General features: G+C 53.6%; 1 protein-coding gene across 7 annotated transcripts in view; it reads left to right on the forward strand.

Annotated features, from left to right (window-relative positions):
- The first annotated feature begins 935 nt into the window (after positions 1-935).
- The window catches only part of Dnmt3a (DNA methyltransferase 3 alpha), a 114,363-nt gene continuing 95,654 nt past the window's right edge, over positions 936-19,644 (forward strand). For 2 of the 7 annotated variants that reach the window (XM_039112661.2, XM_039112666.2), the window contains exon 1: positions 5,623-5,759. The gene's annotated coding sequence lies outside the window, so the exon portion shown is untranslated. Of the gene's footprint in view, positions 4,889-4,948; positions 5,242-5,620; positions 5,760-6,885; positions 16,306-19,644 lie in introns of those variants that run through there. The other 5 variants (XM_039112664.1, XM_039112662.2, XM_017594268.3 and 2 more) reach the window with 5 other exon arrangements.

Below are 19,644 nucleotides of genomic sequence, written 5' to 3' on the forward strand. Positions count from 1 at the left end.
AATTTTTTAAAAAGATTTATTTACTTATTATATATAAGTACACTGTAGCTGTCTTTAGACACACCAAAAGAGGGCATCAGATCCCATTACAGATGGTTGTGAGCCACCATGTGGTTGCTGGGATTTGAACTCAGGACCTCTAGAAGAGCAGTCAGTGGTCTTAACCTCTGAGCCGTCTCTCCAGCCCCTGAACTGTAAACTCTTTAAGTTAGAATAGATATTAGAGTAATATACCTAAATTGACAAAATTCATGGATTGGACATTAATTAGTGCATAGCGTTCCTTATAGTTTACATAACGATTATAACTATGTTCATGTATATCTCAGAGAAAAAGCGTTTTTAAAGAACAAAAAAGGGGAAATGTTGTAGGTTTGGTTTAATGCTTGTACTATGTTACTTGGGCCTCCAAAATTACATGAGAATCCTATATGTAAGATGCTGTGGAACCCTGCCCCCAGTTGGTTCTGATTGGTAAATAAAGTTGCCAGTCGCCAATGGCTGGGCAGGGAGACAGAAGTGGGACTTTAGAATTCACAGGCAAGGGAACCAGGAGAAAAGGCAGAATCACCATGCTGGGGGAGGAATAAGATGCAGGCTTGAGAGGTGCAGAAGACAGAGCCTCGATCATGTAAGAGCAGGAAAAGAGGAGCCCCAGTAATTGGGTGTAGCAGAAATGGAATATAGATTTTAGAAATAACTCGGGAGTATCAGAAAGGAGGCATTAGCAACCATTAAGCTGATTGAGGCATGTTAAATATAAGGCTGTGTGTGTGTGTGTGTGTGTGTGTGTGTGTGTGTGTGTGTGTGTGTGAGAGAGAGAGAGAGAGAGAGAGAGAGAGAGAGAGAGAGAGAGAGAGTCTTTCATTCAGGAACCCAGAACATTGGGGGTGTTGGGGGGTAGTGAGGAATTCGCGCTGCAGACACAACCAGGGTCATCTGAGTAGCTTTAATTGCCTACTACAACAGTCGCTCCTCTGTTCCCGAGCACCTTTTCTCCATTGCCAACCATCTCTTCTTCTTCAACTGTAGGAGGGAAAGATGGACAAGTGGTGGGAAGGAAGGAACTGTGCATGATCGGGTAGGTCAAGGGTGAGTTTCCACCCTGGAGCTGCATGTGAACTCTGGACTTACCTGTCCCCAAATCCCCATCCTTGAGCTTCCTGTGCCCCATGTTCAATTTGGCTGGAATGTTATCTCTTGCAACGGGAGAGTTGCGACCAGCACAGCAACTCTCCCTGGAAGGCAGGTGGAAGCCAACATCCACAGTGGCTGAAGATGCTTTTCTCTTGCCTGGTGTGACTTGAGGACAACTGGAATGGTGAGTCGCTGGGGATGAGGTGGGGTAGGGTGACTTCACTAAGCAGGGAGGCTCGTGAGTGCAGTGTGGAGGTCAGGGATGTGAGAAGGGAGGCATGGGACACTAGAGGAGCTGACAGTATGGACAGACACAGGGTTGGTGGTGTGGGTATGCTGGGGTAGCCCTACTGCCCTCTCAGAAGCAGCAGATGAGGGCTGTTTTCAGCTAAGGTCCCTGTGTAGACAATGCCAGGGGATCATGTTGCCAGTGAGAGGATCCAAAAAGCTCCCGTGGTGACTTCTGCAGCTAATAACTTAAAACGAACAACAGGGATTCAGTTAGCTCAGGCTGGTCTCAAACTTGTGATGACTTTGAATTTAATGATCCTCCTGCTTCTACCTATTACACGTTAGAATGACAGGTGTGTACCATGCCAGTTTTTAAGGCTCTGGTGCACGATAGGTGAGCAGCATTACATCCTCAGCCTAACGTGTCTGGTCTTTGAGGCCCTCTGTTGCTTTTGGTCCCCAGATTTTGTAGTTGAATGGAGCTGTATGTCTGGTTTTATCCTTCAAGGGACATGCCCATCGACAAGGTGACAACCTCTGGTGCTTCCCCTTAGACGGTAGCTCTTTCTGTAGATGAGAAGCTCTAGATACTCCATGGGCACAGCCCTCAGTCCCACCCTGCAAACCCACAAAGGATCCATGACACTAACAATGACTTTATACTGTTTTTAGCTGCATTAGCACATACCGCATTTCATTTTCAGGATGACACTCTAGCGGTGAAACACTTTGCTATGCCCTTCGTCCAGACCGAGGTAGCCAGGATTCTATTTTGTGTTCACAGATTTGACTACTCTAGGGACTGTGTGTAAACAGAACCATGTGACCTTTGTGTCTATGACTGCCTTAATGTACTTGGGGTGATGCCCTCAAGGCTCATCCATGTTGCAGCCCGCGTCAGAACTTCCCTTTCAAGCCTCCATACCATGCCATTGCGTATGTGACATCATAGTGATCCATCTGTTGGTGGGCGGGCATTCAGTTTGCTCCCATTTTGTGGCCACTGCAAATAGTTAGAAATATTGTTGCACAAACACTGCAAGCCCCTGCTTTTTATCCTGTTTGTTTGAGGCAGGGTCTGCCTATGTAGCTCCTGCTACCTTGAATCTCATTATGCAGACCAAGGTGGCTTTGTCAGTCATCCTCCTGCCTCCGCCTCCTGAGAACTGGGATTATAGATGTGTGCCTCCACACCTGGTTTGCGCTCTGTCCTTTTGGATGTACACCTAAGGGGGGTATTTCAGAGTCACCTGGTGGTACTGCATTTAGCTTTTTAAAGAGTCACCAAGCCACCCTAGAACTTGGTGATTTTCAGCCACTGAGATGTGGAGGTGTGTGGTACCATCGGGATAACCTTTTCTATTGGAATGAATCCTGCATCTTCGGGTGTTGGAGCCTATAGTCACTGATTTCCTTTTTGTGGCAAAATATGTCACAAAACCAGCCTAAACAGGGAAAGATGTCCTTTGACTCATAGTTTCTGTGGGTTAGTCCATGCACCTGGGGACAACAGTGGGCAGAACACTATGGTGGCAGATACAGATGGTGGAGGTGGTGGCTGGAAGAGCAGCTGGGAAGCAGGGCAAGAGACAGAGAGGGGCAAGGGATAACCCCCAAGGAAATGTTCTTAGTGACCTAGGTACCCCAACCAGTCCCCACTTCCTGCAGCTTCCAGAACCTCCCAAAACAGCACTATACCTTTGGTCCCAGGACTCAGAGGGAGAGACAGGTGGATCTTTCTGAGTTTGAGACCAGCCTGGTCTACATAATGAGTCTAGAGACAGTCCAGGCTACATAATAGAGACTCTGTCTCAAAAATAACCAAACAGTAACAACAAAACCAAAACCCACAAATCAACAACAAAGCCCCACCACCTGCAGAGGGCCAGCCCTTTAAAGGGCCAGCCTTTTAATGTGCCAGCCTGTAGAGAGGAATGCTTCAAACTGTGACAGAGCCTAAAGGCTAAGCCTCTCTCAGCAGAACCCAGCACAATGTGAAGAGGGTCATCCAGCATTGATGTGCTACCTCTCTGGACAAAAGACTCAATGTGGTGTCTAGAGCCAATGGTGGAACCCTGCAACTGTTGCATGCTGGTCAAAACTCCCCTAACATGGTTACTGTGGGACTCATTACACTAGCAACACAGACATCCAAAGTCGCATGCCTTCAGGACTCCCGATGACAGCACCATCAGTAGTGAATACAGACTTCCATTTGGTCCTCTTGGTCAGTTTTGGCTTCTTCTCACTGTAATATGCTGATTCGAGTCAGATGAACCTGGACTTAACTCTTCCTCTGCCACTTCCCAACTCAGAGAGTTAAGCCTTGACAGCTTTAAAAAATCATGCACACAAGCGTGTTTTACTTGCACCTATGTCTGTGTACCAGGGTATGCTCTGACAGATCCCCTGGAACTAAAGTTATTAAACAGTGGTGAACTGGCATGTGGGTGCTGAGACTTGAACCCAGGTCCTCTGGAATAGCAGCCAGTGTCTTTGGACTGCTGAACCGTCTCCCCAGCCTCATAGTGGGCTTTTTGTTTGTTGTGTTGAAGACTGAACCCAAAGACATGGAGATTATTAGGCAAATGCTTTCCCACCAAGTTCCACCCCCAGTCCAAGCATGGTTTCTTCACTGGAAAGTAGGGGCAGCAGAGGTCCCTCAACAAGACGAAAGGGTCGTGTTTGGCGGCGGGTGGCTGCTCTTCGGATGTAGTGCCATCTAGCTCTTGAAGTTGAGGTCTTTCTCTAATACGATCTTGTCCTTAGTCAAGGTGGGAACATCATTTGGAGGGGCTGTGGATTTGGATACAGGAAGCCTGCAGTTCATACGGTCATGCAACCAACATTTATGAGGACGTAGCATGTACAGGTGCTGAGCTGTACGGAAGGCAAACGGTGTCCTCGTCCTCACAGGTCATGACTAGTCTTAAGAACTGGCCAGGTGAAAGACTATGGCAGAAATGAACACCAGTAGCGATGGGGGCCGGGAGAGCTTTGAGGTGGGTGACAGGAAGGGTCAAGAGAGTTGCTTCGGGGTGGGGAAAACTGAAGGGTAAAAGTGCCCTGCAATATGAAATGGTTCTACAGTTCTGCGAATTAGGCAACTGTCCCTGGGGCTCTCAATGGGGTGTAGCATACCAGGTGGGGTGCTGCTTCAAAATTGAGGGTCTGCAAATAAGTGTGACGTGGCTGTGAGAGATGCACCTCAGGACACGGGCACTGAAGGGCTGGCTGGCTGGTGCTGTCCAGTGGCGGGAGGGAGGAGCCTGACAAGGAGGCTGGGAGTCGGGGATCCAGTGCCAAGCTCCACCGATGGTAGCTGGAGAGGTGAGCACTACAGACCCGGAGCCCTGAGAGCACCCCCACCCTGAGGGAGCCAGGTCTAGTGCAGGTCTGCGGAGGATCTTGCAGCTGGAAGAAGAGGCAGGCCTTCAATGTCATTTAGTTCAACCTCCCACCTCTTCAGATCTTTCCAGAGCCCACCTGAGGGCATCCAACTCTTTTTGGACACCCCAAGGTACAGGACGCTTACTGCCGTTTAGGGAGCTCACTCCACGACCGTGCTCGAGCCCCTAGGATGGCCTCGAGGCACCAGGCGCTGCGACCTTGGCCGTGTGCAGCCGTTTGGCCACCGCGGCACCTGGCTGAGGGTGGCGACGCGGCTGGGCAGGCGCTGCTGTCCCCAGCCCCAGTGCTGAGGCGCGCAGAGCGCAGTGGGCTCTGGTGGAGGTCGGGAGAACTGCAGGGCGAAGGCCGCCGGGGGCTCCGCGGGCGGCGGGGGGAGGCACTTGACACCGGCCCGGGAGAGGAGGGGCAGCTGTCCCTACGGCCAGTGCTGGATGCGGGGACCCCGCACAGAATCCGCGCCAGGTAGAGGGGCGCCGCAAGGTGGGGAGGTTGCGGCCCGGGGACCACCCGAGGGATACGGGGCGCCCGGGAGCGCGGGTCCGGCGGAGTGCCCGGCCCCGAGCGCTGCAGCCGGGGCGCGGCGGGGTCCCGAACCCGCTCCTCCCGCCGGGGGCGCTAGGACCGCCCGCAGCTCCGGTCGCTCCCGCCGCGGCGCCCCGGGGCCCCCGGTGTTGCCTCCCGGGCGGCTCCGCAGCGCCGGGGCCGGAGCCAGCGCGGCCACGGGGGGCGAGCGGCGGGCGGAGGCCTGGGCGGCGGGCGGCCGGAGGGAGGGAAGGAGGAAGGCGGAGAGAAGGGGCGGGCGGGGGGGACCCGGCGGAGGAGGCGGAGAGAGGGAGCGCGACAGCGACGGAGGGAGGGAGCGCGGCAGGCAGCGGGCGGGCCGGGAGGCGGCGCGGGCGGCGGCGCGAGCAGAGGACGAGCCGGGACGCGGCGCCGCGGCAGCAGGGCGAGCGGGGCCGCCCGACCCGCCGGGCCACACGGTAACCAGCACGGCCTACGGCTCCGGAGCTGGGAGGGCGGGCGGGCGGGAGGGCGCAGCAAGGCGGTGGGGAGCGCGGCTCGGACCCCGCAACTCGGTGCGTGGCGCACGGGGCTGCGGGAGCGGACGGCCCGGGCCGAGGGTTTGTTTATGTCCCCGCAGCTCGCCCGCCGATCCTCTCCTGCGCGCCTCCTCAGCCGCGGACGCCCCTCGGCGCCCCCGCCCGGCCCGGGCTCAAGTTCAAGTCCGTACAATGCCGCGGGGGGCCTCCGCCGGCCTGCGCGCCGCCCGACGCGCGCTGCCGCAGGGCCCCGCCGCCTCCGCCTTCCGGGCTCTGCCCCCGCCCGGGGGCCCGGCCGGGGCCTGCGGCCGTGCGCTGCGGGGTGCGGACCCGACCCGGAATCGGGCGGCGGGAGGGGGAGGGGCGGGGGAGGGGGGCGGGCGGCCGGGGAGCGCCGTGGCCACGGCAGAAAATGGCAGCCTGGCACGACCCGGGCCCCGCTCCCCGCCCCGCCCCTCCCCCGGGCCTGGAGGCTCCGCGCGGCGGGGGGACCCTGGAGGCCCCCGGCAGGGCCCAGGGGCGGCCGGGGCCCGCGCCGGGGAGCGCGGCGTCGCGATCTTCCCGCGGCCACCTGTGGCTTGGGGGTGCGGGGCGCCGGCGGGCCTGGGAGGGGCGCGCGCGTGGGGAGCGTGCCCGCTCGGGGGGCGCACGCTCCCGCGGAGGCCAGGCGGAACGGCGTGGGGGGGCGTCGCGCCCGGCTCCTCCCTGCCCCCGCTGCGGGCCGTGGGAGCGGGGCGGCGGTGGCGGCGCCGCCGCAGTGTGGGGGCGGGGCGGGAGTGGGCGAGGATCCCCGGGCCCGGCCGCCGAGGACTAGAAGGTGCGGGGGCGGGAGCGGCAAGGCTGGAAACGACTCTGGTGGGGATGCCGGGGTCGCCCCCTGCAGCAGACTCCCCCTGCACACACTCACACGCACCCCCGCCGGGTCGGTGTAGACGTGTCCTTGAAAGCTTCGCATCTGCACAGTGAAGGACGAGGCCTCGCGGAGGCTGCGGATCCGGGGGTCTCAGTCCCCATGTTGCCCGCACCTCAGGAGACCCCCGAGCCTCCGCAAGCCGCGGTCCGTGTCCCGCCCTCACCCGGGCTCCCCACTCCACGCCGTCATGCCCTCCCTCGTTGGCGCGGACCGAGCTGGCTTGCGTCCAGGGCCCGCCCCCGGCCTCCCCCAACCCCTCTTCTCGAGGCCCGCAGCCCTATGGCTGCCAAACTTCATTTTGCTTTCCTGGAGCTTGCCTTCTTGGGGGCACCCTCTCCCTTCGCTCCCCACTCAGTTGCTCTCCCCCTGTCTCTGCATCCCCTCCTCTCCTTTTTCCCTGCAAGGCCAGCTGACTAGGTGTGGGCACCCTGGGTGGGAGTAGGTTCCCACTGGGTCTCACTGCTCCCTTCCTGGGCTCCCAAGGGGAGCTTTCTGTGACTGCACCTTGACCTAAGATGGCGTCTTGCACCCAGCTGGGCAGTTCTGGCCTGCGTAGGGCTGGGGAGGAAGGGCGGACTAGGGACTGCACAACTGCCCCCCTCTCAAACTAGAGGGGACAGTAGCCTTCAGGGAGGAGTATCTTCGGCCGAGTGACCCAGCTTGCCCCTCACTGCCGTGCCCAGAGACTGCCATCAGCATCCCCGGGGACAGTTCAGTCTTCATGTTTCACCCTGAGCTGCCAGCGGCTGAACCTCCTCCTGGGCAGGCTGCGCTGGGATTCTGGGATCAGGTGCTGCTCCACCGTGCCTCCTCCCTCCCTCCCAGGCAGATGTGACAGCTGCAGCCTGGGGAGCTATTCTTGCTTTGCTGGGGTGTTGGGGCCGGCCTGTGGGATTTGGGAAGCCCAGCTGCCTGGCAGACCGTCTTTGGGCTATCTTCTGTGCTGGCAGGGGCCGTTTGCAGGTAGTTAGAGCAGTCCTTGCCTTTGGATAGTTGGGTTGTAGAAGTTCCTGTGGGCTTTGGTGGGCAAGCTTACTTGTCCTCTCTGCTTCTGGGACCCATTAAGACCCTGGTGGAGCTGTTGACAGGTTATTCTGTCTACGTGTGTGTGTGTGTGTGTGTGTGTGTGTGTGTGAGAGAGAGAGAGAGAGAGAGAGAGAGAGAGAGAGAGAGAGAGAGAGAGGGAGGCAGACAGACAGAGACAGAGAGACAAAGATGCTAGGATGCTAGGTAGAGTCCCCAGGCCAACTTGTGTCATAGGTTTGACATCCACCTCCTCCCTCCTTGTGTCCCCTTTCTCTGGGCCCTGTTGCCTCTCAGAGCCCTCCTCCTGGACTCTATCTTTGCAACCCTCCCCATCAAATCTGCAGCTCCCCATTTCTGGGCTCACGATGGCCCAAACTTTTCCGTGTTACTTGGCCCAGGCTGTCTAGTGTTCGCCAGGAGCCTAACCTGAGGAAAGGTGTATCCCTTTAGACTCAGGGAATGAACATCCCCAGTGCAAGGCCTGCCTTCCACAGTGGAGAAGCCTACAGGAGCCGCCAATGGCCATCTGTCAGGGTGTCTGCAGGCAGGATTCCTCTGTGGGGTGGGGGTTGGATGAAGCTTGCAGTCCCATTCCAACTTTGAGATTCTATGGCTCTGACTTTCCTGGTGGAATGTCAGACCCAGAACAGGGCTAGAGTGGTCTGTTTTCGCTCCAGGGTAGTGGTAATGGAGAAGGTGGGGGCTGCCAGGAGGTGGGCTTTGGCAGAGAGGGGAGGGATGATGTGTTTGTCTGTCAGGTCTGACTGCAGAGGACATAAAACACAGCTTCCATGCAGCCTCTCTGCTTGGTGCTTTCCTGAAGAGGGGTGTGTGTGTGTGTGTGTGTGTGTGTGTGTGTGTGTGTGTGTGTGTGTGTAATTTGCAAGGGTCACCCTCAGTCCAATCTGTATTAAGTCCCTCAGTCCCTGAGGGTAGTTGACCGTCACTTCCATACCCCATCCACCCTTCTTTCCCACAAGCCAGCAAGGGACAAGATGGACCAAAGGATCCTTGTCCAGCCTTGTCCAGCCTCTCTGGGTGGGAGGAAGTGAAGGTGATCTGCCTTCTGGGGAGTCCTGGATGTTCTGTTCGACAACATTTAGTGGGCTCCCATGAGGAAGGTTGCTTGATGAGGCTCCCTGCTCTCTCCCAGGATGTGGCTCTCTTACCGGTTCTGTTGGTGGTTACTCCAGTGGTTATATTATTGCCCGCATTGCTCCAGTGGCCACTACCTGTGCACCTGGAGAGTTCTGCTTCCCACCCCTGTGCCCCCAGGCCCAAATTCTTTCCCAGATTCCCTCAAGATTTCTGTTTCGGGGAACAAGATAGAAAGGGAGTCTTGGCACAGCCTTGCCTTTCAGATGTGTAGATCCTCTTCTGAGATGTCACCATGACTGCTGCAGCCCTTAGGAAGGGAGCTGGGAGCTCCGGGAGCTTTAAGAGCTGGCTCTGTGGGAGAGGCCAAGCCAGTTCCTTCTGTGGTTGGCTCTGCCTCCCAGGGCCTGAGGCAGGAGGGTTGCTGGGGCGCTTTGCCTCATGAACACTTACTGCCACCTCCAGCCGCTGGCCTGAGGTCTCCTTACCACCTCCTCCCTGCTGATGATTGAGCAGGTCTGGCTGGTAGAAGTCAGAGCTGGAGTGGGGTCCTAGGGGCAGTTGGCTCCAGCTCCATGTTAGAAGCCATCTGCTTTCTCAGCAAGGCTGGGACTCTGCTGCTCCCCACCAGGGCTTTAGTAGTAAATCAGAGGCGTCCCTTTCCCCTCCCCTCCTGTCCCCTCCCACCCTTGAGGTAGGGTCCTGCTCTGTAGTCAGTCTGGCCTTCAACTGAGTTTTCAGCCGTCGCCTCCCAAGTGCTGCATTATAAGGAAGTTTGTGTAAACTCTAAGGGTTTATTTGGGGCCATTTGTCTCTTTCTTTTGAAATCACGGCTGCCCAGACTGGTCTCAACCCTTCCTCAGCTTTCTTACTTTTTTTTTTTTTTTATTTCTTTTTTTTTTTTATTCATTTATTATATATAAGTACACTGTAGCTGTCTTCAGATACACCAGAAGAGGGCATCAGATCTCATTACAGATGGTTGTGAGCAACCATGTGGTTGCTGGGAATTGAACTCATGACCTCTGGAAGAGCAGTCGGGTGCTCTTAACCGCTGAGCCATCTCTCCAGCCCTTCCTCAGCTTTCTTTAGCCTCTCTTGTATCTAGGGGGACATGCATCTGGCTCCGTTTGTCTTGTTGATTATAGTGGTTTTTTTCCCTAAAAAATGAGCCAAGTGAGTTCCATTAAGACAAGTCTCTCCCTGAGATCTGTGTGTTGTGTCCGAATTACCTCCATTTGGCTAGTGATGTGGGCAAGATGGGGTCCACGCTGTGTGTCTGCGTATTTGTGCAGACATGGACACCCAGCTTGCTTTGCATGAGCCAGGGTCAGCGCGTTGTAAGCAAGGGTCCTGGAGTTAGGAGGAAGTGTCTGTCGATAAGGCCTAGCTGTAGGACTTAACTGCTGGCTCCTGGGATGTATGGAGCAGCTGGTCACCATCTTAGCCAAGGGTCAGTGAATGTGTGGATTGCTGTCCCTGCTGTCCCTATTTGGGGCACATGGGGCATTTTGAAGTTTGGAAAAGCCCCACCCATGTTTCGGTCTCTCTTATAAAGCCTTGGTTTTTGTAAGGACGTTGCTGACAGTGCTTGGAAATCTTGGCAGTGAGCTTCCATTCTCACAAATGGCTTTGTCAACAGGTTGTGCGAGCACCTTCAGTCCCTCGAGTTTGTTCCAGCTTTTTACTCTTACTCTGCCTTGAACTCCTCCGTAGAATTTTCCCCCACCTTTGCTTCCGCTTGTCTGAGATTTTATTTGTTGGGCATTTCCTGTGAGCAGGGCCCAGTGCCCATGTTGAGAAGTACCCAACTAATTAATAATTCAGGGTGCTGGAGAGGGAGGTCACTGCCAACCGAGAGGTCAGGGCAGGCTTCTAGGAGGAAGGGGCAGTATCGAGGGCCTCAGAGCCTGGGAGTGGAGTTGGGGAAGAGCATCGTCTGGGCCAGCTGCCATGTGAGAATGCTCACCCATGCCGGACACCTGGGAAGGTGGAGGGGGCCTGGGAGGTGCTGGAGTCTTGGCTAAGGCTCCCCAGTAGTTTGAGGACTGGGTCCTTGTACTTAGTGACTCCCGTGTGTGCTCACGGAGAAATGCCTGAGTCTCCCTGCAGGGCAGTGGAGGGAAAGCAGGCTTGGCCAGCTGAGCCCAGGTGGTGCAGGATCTTGATTCTTCAGTCTGTAGTCTAGGGCTTAAGAGCTCAGACTTGGGACAGGAAAGCATGGGTTTGGCTGTGGAGCCCCAGGGGGTCTTGGCAACCAGGGGAAGGCAGAGCCAAGGTCCTCCAGTGCTGCTGCCGATAGCAACGCCAATGTGGATTGCAAGCGGAGTCTCTGTTGTCCTGGTCTCTGGGAGGTCCCCACATCCCCTGTTGTCCAAGCTCCCGGGCAGAGACCCTCCAGCATCCAGAACAACCTCACAGGGGATTGAAGGGAAGGCTGTGGTGGAATGATAGGTCCTTGCCTTGACAGCTCTGTCTTGCCTTCCTCGTCCTCCCCAGTACCAGGGAGATGCCTAGAGGGCTACCCCACACTGACAGGTGACAGATGTGGGTGCTGCACCACAGGAAGGAGACACAGGGCCCTCCCAAGCCTAACCTAGGGCTTTCCTGCTGAATCCTACTATGGTGGGATTATTTTTCAATAGTGACTGTTACTCTGCACTGCCCGCTGTCTTTCTGTGGACCCCTCTGACTCCTCAGGCTTCCCGACCTTATTCAGATACAGGGCCAGCTTCCCATTTTCTTTTTCCTATGGTCATTCCTATTGATCCTTCCGCTCTGTTTCAAATGTCAAGGTCATTTTCCGTTCTGAGCCTTTTAGCCGTCCTGTCTGGGTAATGCAGATGGAATGGACAGGTGGCTGTCTTACGGCCAGTGATGGGAGTAAGATCCGGGTCTCCTGCTTCTAGCCCAGCGGGTTTTTTGGTTTTGGTTTGGTTTTGGTTTGGTGGTTTGGAGTTTTGAGAGTGTCTCACTTTAGCGGAGGCTAGCTCCATTTTCATGGCACCTTTCCTTTAACCTTCTGAGATTACAAATGTGAACTTCTATACATGGCCCCTATGCTGGTCTTACCCTGGAAGTGGACACTAGTGCAGAAGACACTTCCGTTCTGAGAAATGATACTAGAAACTTAGGCTGGTGACTGCGGTGTTGAGAGGTCACACTTGTGGTTTTAACTGTTGGCTGAGTATGGGCTGCTTCATTGAGATTGTCTAAGTGGCCATGACCCTGAAGCATGCCTTTTCTGTTTCCCCAAAGACTCTGGGAGGTGCCAGACAGTGTAACCTGCCCATGCCAGCCAGAGGCATCTGACACCTCAGGTGGCAGAAGCTATGGAGAGGCAGCCTCCTGATGGGATGGGCCCCGTGTGATTAATACAGAGTCTGAAAAGGTGAGCTTACAAATAAATAAGGCGGTGAGGGGTCTATTCTGATTGCTTGAGTGTCCTTGAGGTGTTGAGTCACCCAAAATTGCAATGTACTTTCTGTAATCTCTTACCTTTTATAGACTAGGCTAGCCTTGAATTCTCTGCTTTTCAAGTGCTGGAGGTAGAACTCATTTAAAAAACTGTTTAAATTTTATTATGTTTGGTGTGTGTGTATGTTACACACATGCATGACAAGCATGTAGGAGTCAGAAGGACACCTGTGGGAGACTTCCACTATGTGGGTTAAATTTAATTAAAAAAAGTTAGGTGGTGGTGCATACCTTTTATCCCAGGACTCAGGAAGCAGAGGCAGTTGCACCTCTGAATTTTGAGGCCAGCCTGGTTTACAGAATTCCAGAACAGCAAGAGCAACAGAGAGAAACCTTGTTTTGGGAAATAAAAAAAGAAAGAAAAGAAGGAAAGAAGGGAGAGAGGGAGGGAGACAGACTGACTGACTGACAGAGGCAGGCAAGTCTCTTTTGAGTTCAGGGCCAGTCTAGTCCACACAGTGAGTTCCAGGACAGCCAGGACTACATAGTGACAGCATGTCTCAAAGAAGAAAAAAAAAAAGAATTCCATTTATAGGTTAATGAATGCATATAAAAGATTTCCCTCTAAGGATACACACCGACCTGTATTCTCTGAAAAATGTGACTTTGTTTGTAGTGGCAACAACAAAACATAAAGACGTGGCGTAAAGGGGGATGAGGTAGAACCATATTTTATCCAGGAACTCTCGCAGTAGAGAGAGAGTCACAGTGTGGAGGGCTTCATCCTCAATAGCTGGGACCAATGGGAATCCAGGCCTAGGAGCCTGGCTGCTTATGAGGAAAAATAACCAGCAGAAACCAAGTGTGGAGCTCAAGACTGTGTGACCACAGCATTCTTGAGGCTGAAGCAGGAAAACTGCCGAGAGTCTAAGGCCAGCCTGGGCTACAGAGTGAGACACTACCTCAAAACAAAAAGCTGGACTTTGTAGCACACACATTTGGGCGGTAGAAGCACGAGGATCATGAGTTCAATGGCATCCTCTGTGTACCTAGTGAGTTTGAGGGCAGCCAGGGCTACTTCTGTTGAAGGAAGGTCCCTGAAAGGAAACCTCAGACATGGGGCAGTTGCGTGCAGGTTTAAGAGAAGTCCTAACGTAGGCAGGGCAGGGTGATTGGGGCAGGCACTGAGAACAGATATTGGATGAGATTTTGGGAGAGATCTGCTAACACAGAAAAAATCATACCTTTGGAAAGCTTGTGGATAAAAAATATGGAAACACAAGACAGCCAGAGAGAGAGAGAGAGCTTAGTGGATGCACACAAACCTGGAGATCGGAGTTCAATCCCCAGGAACCCACAGGTGTTGTATGCATGTGCACGTGCCTGTGCCTGTGTGTGTGTGTGTGTGTGTGTGTGTGTGTGTGTGTGTGTGTGTGTGCGCGCGCGCGCGCGCGCGCATGTGCATCCTAGTACTTAGGAAATAGGTAGGAGGATCTCTGTAAGTTTAAGGCCAACCAACTCTGCATAGACTGTTTCAAATAAAACAAAATTCCAAACAAATAAATGGTAAGGCATTAAAAAATAGAACTGACTTAAAGACTGAGGGCTAGATGACTCAGTCTATGCAGGAAGAAGCCTGGATGCGGGGAAGGGTTGAGAGCAGAGGGGTCTTGCTTGTACTTAGTTCCCAGGGACGGTAGACAAATCTCGAACCAGGATGGGGAAAATCACTCGGAAAATCCTGCTGAAAGGCATCACTGCAATGGTTAGTCACCCAGATTGTCCCCTGGGTGTTAAAGGCATAACTAAAGATCCAGCCAGGGGTGGAGGGCAGGTCTCTTAGCCCAAATCTCTGAGATCACCTGGAGAAGCCACACTCAAGGATGAGTTTGCCATCAGAAGGTCCTGCCACAGACATAGAAGGATCTGTGGAACTTGCCCTGTCTGTGGGCTCCAGCTCTGATCCAGGAGCTCCTGAGGAAGTGGGTAGCAGCGAGCTGGGTGACAACGGAGAGGGGGCGTTAAGGAAAGAAACAAAGAGGTTGGAGAGATGGCTCAGCCATTAAAGGCTAGGCTCACAACCAAAAATATAAGGAAAGAAACAAAGATTCCTTTTCCTGGTCACTTGGAGATAAAACTAGAAGGGCTAAGACCCGGCAAAGAAAAGAACCCAGCATGGAAGGAAGCCTGGGGCTTGTCCCTCTGCTGACCGGACCCACAGTTCCAGGCTTGCGCAGGACAAAAGGGGAAGTAGGGAGTCAGGCAGCCCCCCGGGGTTAGCACCTTCAGCTGCTGACATTCGCTAGTGCCTAGCCCTAAGCAGTTTTGAGTTGCATGCTTTTTCTGTAAACCAAATGATTCTCATTTTACAGCCACTCATAGGAGGTGCCCAGGAAGGAATTGCCCCTTTTCATAAAGTGGGGTTCATTATACAATGGTCTGTGAATAAGGGGAACTCTCAGGAAGGCCTTGTGCTGTGAGAGCCTATAAAACAACTATTCTTGACACCCTTAAGATGAAGGGGAGCAGATCATTTTGATAACTATATATCAGTTTATATAGGGGGGCGCACACCAGGACAACCTGTGGGATATCTGTTCTCTCTGTCCACCATATGTGTCCTTGACATCAAACTCAAGTTGTCAGGTTTCGCAACAGAAATCATCAATTCCTGAACTACCTTGATGGTCTCTCTGTTACTACTGTGAAAAACCAGGAATTGGCTGTACAGCCCACCCCCACCCCCAACTCCCAATGTCTTATGGGTTGTGGTCCTGCTGGCCCTACTGACTTTGCCCATAGTCTAGAGCATGGGAGGGTCTAGACCAGTTTGGCAACTGGCATTGCAATGTCCTCTAATGGTTTTATTGCCATAAACAGTGTACTTGTTGCTATCCACTCAGAGGCCTGTGGTTCTCAGCCTGGCTGGTGGTAGTCTGAGGGCCCTGCTTGGTACTGGAGGCTCATCTTAAAAGCCCAGTGAGGCTGGGCAGGGCCTCTGCATTTCCTCCGGTCAACACCCTCCCAACCGCTTGGCATCTTAAACCCAGTCTGGAGGTCCCTTGCTCCAGATGCATAGTGTCTCTGTTCATCGCTGAAAGGCCTCCTGGAGGCCACTCGCTGCTGACCATACAGATGAAACCCAAGGACTCTCCCTGCACTTCAGGTGGAGGATGGGCAACGAATTGCCAGCTGTGGTCAGCTTGAAAAAAACAGGAAGGGGGCTTACTGGGGCTGGATAGGGAAGCCTGGTCACAGGCAGGGAATGCCGTGAAGGGATTTTTGATGGATGTGACGCCTAAGCTGAGGTGAAGGGCATGGAGTTAGATGGTCAAGGGCAGATTCAGCTCCAGAAGGCTGGAGGGCTGGGTCCGGCCAGGCTGGGGAAGCTGCAATGTCCACAGATGAGGGTGAGAGTCCTCAGCCCCCAGTGACATCCAAGGAAGGTCATTCTGGGGCACCCAGAAGGAGGAAGTCAGAAGCCAGCGTAGAAATGTAGAGGTCAGGTGGGTGGTTGAGGAGGGTCTGCACGAAGGGCTATGCTCCAAAGGGAGGGAGGGGAGGTGATGGTGACTCCGCTTTCTGCGGAGTCCTGAGGGCTCTGGGGTGTTGCTTCCTGGGAGACACTGGAGCTGGGCCTGGGCCAGGCTTGCAGAAGGCGGCGAGAGCCTGCGTCAGAAGGCCTGAGGGGGGCGTCTGTGGGATGGGTGAGGAAGGGCCGTTGCTTTCCTCGGTGCTGGCTAGGCAGCCCTGCAGATGTGTGAGGGAGGCGGTGGTGACTTCACTGGGCTTGTGTCACAGGCATCAGGCAGTCATTGTTCTTGGTGTTTGGGGATTTGAACCGGGATGTCTGCTGCTTGGTGATTCTTCCCAAAATGAACTTTCAGGCCTAGCCCTCCACTCCCAGGCTGCTCCATTTGGGTAAGCATCACTGTCACCTTCTCAGAGTGTCCTTGGACTTGAGCAAAGCCGCCCCTCTCCGTCAGGGCCAAGTCTGCCAAAAGAGGAGGGAACAATCTAGGACCAGCCTTTTTGGTAAGTGAATAGAAAAGATACACAAACTTTTGGAGAGAAAGGAGACTTTAGTGTTTCATGAAGTAGAATCAAAAGACTGCTCCCAAAGTCTTTTTGGGATAAGGACATGAACCACGTTGGTATTGCTTACTTCAGGCAGAGGCAGTGTGGCAGTGTGCCAAAGCCACCAGACCTGGCACTGGGTAGGTGGGGTTTGACCTTGGCTCTGCTGCTTCCTTGACTGGTGTCCGTCCTTCAGGGGGTCACCCAGCCTCTGTCCACCTTGCCGTTGCCATCTGCAGAGTGGATATCCTCTCAGAGGCTCTTAGGACTGTTGTTTGTTTGTTTGCTGGATATGGGCTCCGTGCACGAAGCCTGGCTGTTTTTTCTCACCGTCTTTTGAAAGAATCCTTAGGCGGTCGGCTTCACAGGTGTTTGAGGATTTAAATCCAACCATGTGTGTTCTTGGTTTGGCACAGAGCAGGCGTGCCCGAAGATGCCTGCTTCCCCTTCCCTGTCTTGTGAGCAGAACGGCTGAATGGCAGCTCCTGGTCTTTGCAGCTGTCTATGATGGTCTCTAACAGGTCCTTGTGCTCAGGTCTTTGCCACCAGCCTGGGTCACCCCGGCACACTTGAGAGGTTATTGAGGGTGAGTGAGCACTGAGGGGGATCAGAGAGGGAGTGTAGATGTGATGGTCACGGCCATATGTGAGCTTGAAGGTGATGAGGTCTGGACCTGGATGGGCTGTCTTTACAGAGCCAGACCTCTGGAGCTGGTGAGCCCAGGTTCCCATGGGGCCATTTAGCTGTGCCCTGTGGTGACCCTGTGACCCTCGATATGCCCGTTGGTAGACATATGAAGATCCTCTGTGAGGCTTTGACCAAAGATGGCTTCTCGTTAGGGGTGTGTATGCAGATGGTGTTGCTTAGGCTGTCCCTGGGCAGCAGTGTAAGCTGGGTGTGGCTTGCTGTGAATCTGCTGCAGAACCTTGCAAGGGCCTTAACCCTGGACTGGCCCTGGGGAAGCTGGGTCTCTGTGAACTCAGGGTGTGGAGGTGTAATCACATGAAGCATAGAGCATAATTAATCCTGTATGCTCTTAACGATATGCATAATTGTTCTGCATGGTAATTAGGTGTAAATGGTAAGCAGTTCACATAAATGTTTTTGTAATTTGTATTAATTTTGCAGAGGCGAACCAAGTTTATGCGGTTTTTTTTTTCCCCCCTTCTTGCACTGTTACTTTTCTGGTGGGGACAATTCCCAGCTTTCGGAGGGCTCTATTGCAAATGTTTGCTTCTAGGGCGGTTTTGTATTTTCTTGCAGAACAATGTTATGAATGGTTATGAGCTTCCCAAGCTGGTTTCCAAATGCCTCGTTGGCCCACACAGTAGGTGAAATGTGCAGACTCCCGTCTGTGTGGAGGTGACTGCGGGTTCCCTGTTACAGGTGTCCCCCAGAGTCTGCAAGTGCTCCTGGGCTACCATGTGAGCCTTCTTCTGTGTGTGTGTGTGTGTGTGCGTGTTTTCCTGTGTCTGTTTTTCATCTGTGACTGTGTTTGTATGACTCTGTGCATCCATCTGTGCTGTGTGTGCATGTGTCTGTGTTTGTCTTTTGTGTTTGTGTTACTGTCTCTATGTCTTTATGCCTCTGTATGTGGATCTGTGTTGATTGGTATGTATTTGTATGACTGTGTGTGAATCTATGTATATACATCATGTCTCTATGTGGTCCAGTGCATGCCTCCTCTCTCTCTCTCTCTCTCTCTCTCTCTCTCTCTCTCTCTCTCTCTCTCTCTCTCTCTCTCGCTGTGTGTGTGTGTGTGTGTGTGTGTGTGTGTGTGTGTGTATCTGTGCTTGTTGGTGTACACACATCTGGGTCTGTGTGACTTACAGAGATTTCTAAGCCTATCCCTAGAGGAAAAGCTGCTACCCTGAGTCAGGCTGCAGCAGACCCAGGAGTGTGAGCTAGCTTAGGACGCAGTCTAGATGACCTAGCCTTTTATCCTGAATCACAGAATAATTTTTAAAATGGACATCTGATGAACATCTACCATGTAACCAGGCACTGAGCTAAACATTCAAGTCCCATTCTCATATCTTGAGGTGGACTTGTAAGATGATGATTCTCGTTCACCTCACTTCACAGATTAGGACACTGAACCCCACACCTCTAAATATCAACTCTTCCCACCAACAGCTTGGTTTGGGTCATTGCGGAGAGTAGAGAGACAGACCAGGACCCATGGAGAATTCTAAGGACTGATTGCTTCTGCCCTGCTATCTGAGGAAGAGATCCACCCATATATCCTGGTCCTGAAGACCCGAGGGACTTCCCAGTTTTGACCTAGGAGTGGTCAGTTCCATCGTTATTGGCATGCTCTGTAGAGAAAGAGGGTGACAGTGGACACTGTAGTTGCAGGCAAGCCAGCTTCCCAAGGGGTGGGAGGCCAGGCCCTTCCTGGGAGCCTTATGATGGGTGTCTGGGGGCAGGAATACCTGGAAAATCCAGGGCAGGTGTCAGATTTGTCCTGCAGATGGTGGTCCAGAGCCTCAGCTCCACGTGGCCTTTCCATGCCTTGGAGCTTTGCCAAGCAACCCCCAGAATGAGGAGTATGGGGGGGTCACTCTAGTCACTGCAGCACTGTGCTGGGAATGTTGCAGCTGCAAGGGAGTGACTTTGCACGGTCCTCTCTGCCTCAAGGGTCAATTAGAACAGGACAGAGGCCAGCCCCTACTGTGGGCTGTGCTGCCTGGATGGGAAAGAACAAGACATGAACCTTGACCTCATGTGATTGGGAAATTAGACACATCTGTATACGTTTGTGGTGTTGCATGACCACCCACAGACACTATTAGAGCCCCTTGGTAGGTAGGTAGTCAGAGAGGGATGAAGGAAGGAGATATGTGAACCTGAGGGATGGGGCAAAGGCTCTCAGGGGGCTTCGGAGGGAAATGGTGTGAACAGATTGTGGAAACAAGGGGTCAGCTGGGAGAGGTGAGGTCAGAGCCAGCTGTCAGTGAAAGATCTGACCAGTGTGTGAAAATCGTTGGTACCTCACAGTTGGGGGAAGTCAGCTTTATCAAGATATATTTGCATTCTGTATGATTCACCCTTGTAAGTGTACATGTGACTGTCTCTAATACCCTCCAGGACTGTGTCCATCACCAGAGTCAGTTGTTTTGGTTGAGGGAATCGTGTGTGGATATTCTGCTGACAGGGTGGGCTGGAGGAAGGGACCAAGCAGGCCTACCCAGTGCTTTGTAGTCACCAAGGTTATTGTCCAGTGACACAAGGTTCCCAGAGTGAAGTGAAGGGTAAGAGACTCTGGAGGATTGGGTCATGGGACTAAGAGAAAAC

The sequence above is a fragment of the Rattus norvegicus genome, chromosome 6 (genome assembly GCF_036323735.1).
Source record: "Rattus norvegicus strain BN/NHsdMcwi chromosome 6, GRCr8, whole genome shotgun sequence".
Taxonomy (NCBI): domain Eukaryota; kingdom Metazoa; phylum Chordata; class Mammalia; order Rodentia; family Muridae; genus Rattus; species Rattus norvegicus.